Raw genomic sequence first — 7,659 nt, 5'->3', positions numbered from 1 at the left:
TATATATATTTTTTGGGACTAACTTATTAACTTAGTGTCAAGTGCCAGTTCCTGTTTTTTTTCATGTTTTTGACCCCTTTCACATGAGATTTTGAAACGAAGTCCAAACGGAATAAAATTCCCGAAAAGAATTTTTCCGTAACCGAAGAAGATCAGGAGACTTGAGAGCCAACGCAGGGGGCCCCAGGGGCCCCACAAGCCCTCACCCCACGGCCAGGGGGGAGGTCGCGGCCCACAGGCTTGTGGCCCCTCTGGACGCCCTCTGCCCTAGGGGTTGCGCTTATATATTCTCTAAAAATTCAAAAAAAAAGACAACGCAAGACCAGTCTCCGTCAACGTGTCAATTTCTGGCGCTGTTGTGTGTTGACGTAGCACTGGCCTACTAGCGTGTTATCTAGTTTTTTTTGATCTATTTTTTTTTTTGATGCAGTAGAAAAAAAGCTCAGATTTTGTATTCGTTACGAAAATAAGAACATAAAATCAAAAAAAGTTTACAGATTTAAATAAAAAGGTTCATTGATTTGAAAAAAAGTTCATATATTTAAATTTTTTTTGAAAAAAGTTCATTAATTTGAAGAAAAAGTTCGTCCAATTTGTTAAAAGTTTAGTAAATTTGTAAAAAGTTCATAGAAAATAAAAAAATCATGTATTTTTTTTAAAGTTCATTAAACTTTAAAAGTTCAGCAATTTTGATACAAAATAATCTATTTTGAAAAATATGTTCATCAAATTTAAAAAAGTTCATCGATACTCAGAAATGTTCATTAAATTTAAATATTTGAGAAAGGTTCATAGATTTTCATAGAAAACTTCGTCAACCTTAAAAAATATTGGTTGAAATTATAAAAGAAATTCATCTATATTTTAAAGAGTTCATAAATTTTATTAAGAAAAACGTCAACTGGCGCCTAGATGGGCTGACTTATTTACTAATGCCACAGGCGCCAGTTAAGAAAAATGCATGTTAACTGGCATCTGTGGCGCCAAATAGGAAATGCTGCATAGGTCGACGCATAGCTTACAAACGATGCCCCCTCATGCGTGGTACTAGGGCATCCCACTCAGTTGTTTCTTGCTTTTATCCACCCAATTTGGGATGGCTATAGATCCATTCCTAAACTAATTTTCTTAATGTGTTTCTTTTCAAATAGTTTTTTCTTGCTTTCTCTGTTTTCTCTTTTCTATTTTATTTTTAAATGCACACCATATATTAAAATTCACAAAAGTCTTTTTAGTTGCCGATCAGTTTTGAAATCGCAAACATATTTTTCATTCACAATCCTTTTTTGAGTTCATGAGCATTTTATGAATTCATGAATACTCTTTATATTTGTCAACTTTCTATGAATTCACAACCTTTTTTTTATTTTTGAAAAAAATGAATTTGCTAACAATTGTTTGAAATCACGAAAGAAAAAAAATGAAAAATGTTGTAATCAGAAACATACTCTTAATTCAAGAAAAAATTGGAGTTGCCAAATATGTTTTGAATTTGTGGATATTTTTTGAATTTGCAAACGACCATTTGAATAAACCAACATTTTTCAAAATCTTGAACATATTTTTATATAATGAAATATTTTTCAAGACCATTAAAAAAATACAATTCTTGAATATTTTTTAGTTCACGGTTATTTCAAGTGCTTGTTTTTTATTTGTGAATAGTGTTTGAATTCATGAACATATTTTGCAATCGTGAACAATTTTCAATTCGTGAACATTTTTTGAAATCGCAAACATGTTTTCAATTCGCTAACAACTTTCTGAATTTGCAAACAATTTTTGTAATCACTAACATATTTGAATTTATGAATATTTTTAAATTTATGTGCGTTTTTGGAAATTTGAACATTTTCTAAAAACGTGGAACATTTTTTTTCATTTAGGATCAATTTTGAATTCGTGGACAACTTTTCCAGTTAACGAGATTTCTTAGAATCGTGAAGATTTTCATTAAACCTGGAATATGTTTCCTTTTCACAATCATTTTTATATTTACGATTTCTTTAAAATCCATAACCATTTTGCAACATAGTTGTTGGGGTATAACCCGCAGGATGACCCGCCCACGGGATGACCCGACCATTAGGAACCAACCCAAAGAAGAGGGCATGTGGCCATAAAGCCGAGACGACGGCTCATCCTGCAAGCCGGATTACACACTCACGTGGCGAGTCGGCTCAAGGAGAAGACTCGAGAAGGTTTTCTACTTGGACAACAAGATGAGTAAGAATTAGAATAATTCACGGGACACAATATGACCTGGACTCTGTTGTAATCTGAATGACTCAACCTATATATAAAGGAGAGCCCCTGAGGTAAAGAGGACGGGTTAGAAATCCTCGAGATCTAGGTTAGTGATTGCACTTATAGTGATGATAAACGTACTAGCTCACACGTGGCGCGTGCCGCCATGTGCGGAGGCGACATGACCTGCCGCCACGACATCAGACGACAAACCTGGAATTACTGCAACCCTCCTGCTGCAACGAAATTGGATAGACTGTTGGGCCCTGCCGCCATATCCCTTGGTGGGAGGTCTCGAGGAGCAGCACGAATCTGTCTCTCGTTCTGCTCTTTGTTTTACTCGGTGTTAGCAAGTGGTGAAATAGCCAAATTTGACTGAGATTTAAATAAATTTGAAAGCCGATTATGAAGTTGTTGCAGTTTAAGAAAACATGGATCAAGGTGAGGTCTATCCAATTTTATGTTTTTTGCTTACATGCATGGTCTTTGTGTACTTTCCAAATGATCCAAAACACTCCCCAAAATTATTATCAAATGCCAAATACAACAGATAATACAAAGTTATACACTAATCATACACTACAAAACCACCATGCATGTGAGAGAAAACACAAAAATGGGTACATATTAGCTTGATCTATCTTTTCTTCAACTGCAACATCTTCAAAATCGACCTTCAAATTGATTCAAATCGGACTCAAATGTGCCTATTTCACACTTGCTAACAACACACGAAGAACAAAGAGAAGAACAAGAGAGGCGAGTCTGCTCGTGCCGGAGACCTGTCGCTAGGGTGTTGGCGGCATGGCCCATTAACCACATGCCATTCCGTTGCAGCAGCTAGCCATGCCTGGTTTCCGCTAATTCCAGGGATGCCGCCTGTTGTCGTGGCGGCAGCTCCGCACGTGGCGATAGATGCCACATGTGAGCTGCCGCGCGTACTGCCATGACCCAGCTAGTCTTTTTTGCCAATTCGACTCGGCGGGTGGTCTTTTTGAACAAGATCCATTTGTTCATCGTCAAGATTGGCGCGTCACGACCCGAGCCGGACATCTACACCGACATTGTCGAGCCGGCTTGGCGCAAGCAACCCGGTCATGTTCAAGTTGTCTGGAAACACGTCTTCATTGGTTTCACTGAGGGGGTTGAGGTCGCAGATAACTCCATGACTAGCGAGGATACTCTCATTAACTCTGATGGTGAATCGTCAATTGGAGATACCAAGTCGATCTGTCCGCTTTTCGATGGCAGGCTCTTGGGCTGCCCCGACGATGTGGACTTCCTCGAGCCGCCACGTCAAGCCGTCATTTACATGGCAGGGACCACGACGGCACACGATTTCATCGCAGCGGGAGCGGACAATGGTCCTTGCGCCTCGACACCAGCTTCAAATGCCGCCGGGTCGAGCAAGACGCCGACTGAGGCTATGGACGACTTGATGGCACAGATGACCAAACTCCTGGAGTCACCAGTGACCCCAGAAAATTAGGAGGAGCGTAATATGGAGCTGACTAAACTTCATGCGCAGATGACCAAGATTCAGGAGGAGCTTGATGCCGAGAATGCTTGCATGATGGATCTACAGGATCATATCCACAACTATGCCGAACGATTGAAGGAAGAAGCCTGATAGATAGGTTTTCGTCGAGACACCTTGGAGGCAATTCATCGTAGGAGGCATGAGAGCCGCATACCGCCTAATCTTGAGGTGACACGCCTTTTCGACATTCCGCAACATACCCCAGGGTTTGGACTGTTGGAAATATGCCCTAGAGGCAATAATAAAGTGGTTATTATTATATTTCCTTGTTCATGATAATCGTTTATTATCGATGCTATAATTGTATTGATTGGAAACTCAAATACATGTGTGGGTACATAGACAACACTATGTCTCTAGTGAGCCTCTGATGGACTAGCTCGTTTATCAAAGATGGTCAAGGTTTCCTCGCCATAGACATGAGTTGTCATTTGATAACGTTATCACATCATTAGGAGAATGATGTGATGGATAAGACCCAAACTATGAACGTAGCATATGATTGTGTCGGTTTATTGCTATTGTTTTCTACATGCCAAATCTATGTTCCTATGACCATGAGATCATGCAACCCACTGACACCGGAGGAGTACCTTGTGTGTATCAAACGTTGCAATGTAACTGGGTGACTATAAATATGCTCTACAGGTATCTTCGAGGGTGTCTCTTGAGTTGGCATGGATCAAGACTGGGATTTGTTACTCCGTGTGACGGAGAGGTATCTCAGAGCACACTCGGTAATACAACATCATGATGAGCTTGCAAGCTATGTGACTAAAGAGTTAGCCACGGGATCTTGTATTACGGAACAAGTAAAGAGACTTGCCGGTAACGAGATTGAACTAGGTATGGAGATGCCGACGATCGAACCTCGGGCAGGTAACATACCGATAAACAAAGGGAACTACATGCGGGATTAACTGAATCCTTGACAATGAGGTTCGACCGATAAACATCTTCATAGAAAATGTAGGAACCAATATGGACATCTAGGTCCCGCTATTGGTTATTGACCGTAGAGGTGTCTCGGTCATGTCTGCATAGTTCTCGAACCCGCAAGGTATACACACTTAATGTTTGGTGACGATATAATCATAGTCGAGTTATTATGTTGGTGACCGAAGGTTGTTCGGAGTCCCGGATGATATCCCGAACGTGACGAGTAACTCTAGAATGGTCCGGAGATGAAAATTGATATATAGGATGAAGGGCATCGGAGTCAGGAAGTGTTCCGGGGCATACGTGGGAATCAACAGAGTATCGAAAGAGGTTTGAGGGGGGGCCAGCAAGTGTATGAGGACCTCATGGGACAAGGAGAGGTGGCACACCAGCCCACAAGGGGCTGACCGCCAACCAAACCTCAACCCAGTTCGGCCAGGGGAGGGCCTCAACCCCTAGGGCCGCCGGCCAACCCAACTTGGGTGGCAAGGCACCTAGGTGGGAGGGCCACCCAACCCTGGCTGCCACCCCTTGGCCGCCGGCCCCTAGGGGAAACCCTAGGGCGCCCTCCCCTCCTCTCTTCCACCTATATATAGAGAGGGAGAGAGAGGGCAGATGCACCTCAACGCGCTACAGCGTTGCTCCTCCTCTCCCTCGTAGTTCTTCTCCTCTCATAATCGCGCGGCAAAGCCGTGCTAAGCTGTCACCACCACAACCTCACCACGCCGTCGTGCTGCCGGAGGTCTCAGGATGCTACTTCACCATCGCTTGCTGGATCAATGAGGTAAAGGCGTCATCAAGCTATACGTGTGTTGAACGCGGAGGTGTCGTCCGTTTGGCACTTGATCGGGAGTTTGCGGGATGGATCGTGATCGGATTGTAAAGACGTTCGACTACATCAACTTTGTTCCTAAACGCTTTAGCTAAGCGATCTACAAGGGTATGTAGATACAAGCTCTCCTCTCATAGATGTGCATCTCCTAGATTGATCTTGGTGAGCGTAGGATTTATTTTTGTTTCCCTTGCAACGTTCCCCATCAGTGGCATCATGAGCTAGGTCTATGCGTAGATGACATCACAAGTAGAACAGAAAGGATTTCGTGGGCATTGATATTCAGATTTCTTCCTTCCTTAGTCTTTTCTTGATTCTACGATATTATGTGATGAAGTTGCCCTGACCAACTTTACTCATCCACGTACGAGAGACCGGTTCCATCGAGTGACATGTGACTTTGTTGCATAAGATGGTTGGCGGGTGTTTGTCTCTCCCACCTTAGTTGAATCGGATTCAACCAAGGCGGTCCTTGTAGAAGGTTAAATAGCAACTTGCATACATCATTGTGGTTTTGTGTAGGTAAGAATCATTCTTTCTAGATACCCATTGCAGCCACGTAAAATATGCAACAACAAATTAGAGGACGTGTAACTTGTTTTTGCATGGTATGTTGTGATATGATATGGCCATAGACATGATGAAATATATTTGTTGTATGAGATGATCATGTTTTCTAATAGTTATTATCGACTTACATGTCGATGCATACGACAACTGGTAGGAGCTATAGGGTTGTCTTTAATTATTGTATGACCTGGGTGTCAATCATTAAGAGCTATGTAATGCTTTACTTTACCGCTAAACGGTAGAAATAGTAGTAGAAGCATGGTTGGCGCGACAACCCTGATGGCAACACAATGATGGAGATCATGGTGTCATGCCGGTGATGATGGAGATCATGCCGGTGATTTGGAGATGGAGATCAAAAGCACAAGTTCATGGCCATATCATGTCACTTATGATTTGCATGTGATGTTAATCCTTCTATGCATCTTATTTTGCTTAGGACGACGGTAGCATTATAAGGTGATCCATCACTAAAATTTCAAGATAAAATTGTGTTCTCCCCGAGTGTGCACCATTGCGAAAGTTCGTCATTTTGAAGCACCACGTGGTGATTCGGTCTGATAGACTCTACGTTCGCATACAACATGTGCAAGCCAGTTTTGCACGTGCACAACTGTCGGGTTAAACTTGACGAGCCTAGCATGTACAGACATTGCCTTGGAACACAAGAGACCGAAAGGTCAAACATGCGTCATACAGTAGATATGATCAACATGGAGATGTTCACCATTGAAACCACCTCATCACACATGATGATCGGACTTGGGTTGGTGAATTAGATCATGTAGCACTCGGATGACTGGAGGGATGTCAATTTGAGTGGGAGTTTTAAGTAATATGATTAACTGGACTCATTATATTGAACAATAGTGTAAGTAATCTTTGCCAAATTATGTTGTAGAACAATGGCTCGCGCAGTAGCACCCCTGAATTTCAATGCATTCCTAGAGAAAGCAAAGCTGAAAGATGATGGAATTAACTTTGTAGACTTGGCCCGTAATCTGAGGATTATCCACACGGTTTCCAAAAAGTCTTATGTCCTTGATGCACCGCTTGGTGCGGCACCCACTCCAGGATCGCGTGAATACGTTGTGAACGTCTAGCAGGCGCATTCTAATGACTACACAATAGTTCAGTGTGCTATTTTTATGGCTTAGAACCGGGACTTCAAAGATGTTTTGAACTTCATACAGCATATGAGATGTTCTAGGTGTTGAAGTTTATTTTTGAAAAGAATGCCCGGATCGAGAGGTATGAGACCTCCGATAAGTTCTATGCTTGCAAGATGGAGGAGAACGGGACTATCTCTGAGCACATACTCAAAATGTGTGGGTATTCCAACCGTCTGGTTAGTTGGGAATTGTTCTTCCGTCAGAGGCAATCACTGACAGAGTTCTTCAATCACTGCAACCTAGCTACAAGGGCTTTGTGATGAACTATAACATGCAAGGGATGAACAAATCAATCACCGAGCTGTTTGCGATAAAGTCGCTGAGTCAGAAATTTAGAAGGAGCATCAAGTGTTGATGGT

Source organism: Hordeum vulgare, chromosome 4H, assembly GCF_904849725.1.
Source record: "Hordeum vulgare subsp. vulgare chromosome 4H, MorexV3_pseudomolecules_assembly, whole genome shotgun sequence".
In the NCBI taxonomy this organism is placed as follows: domain Eukaryota; kingdom Viridiplantae; phylum Streptophyta; class Magnoliopsida; order Poales; family Poaceae; genus Hordeum; species Hordeum vulgare.
Note: the sequence above shows the minus strand (reverse complement) of the source record.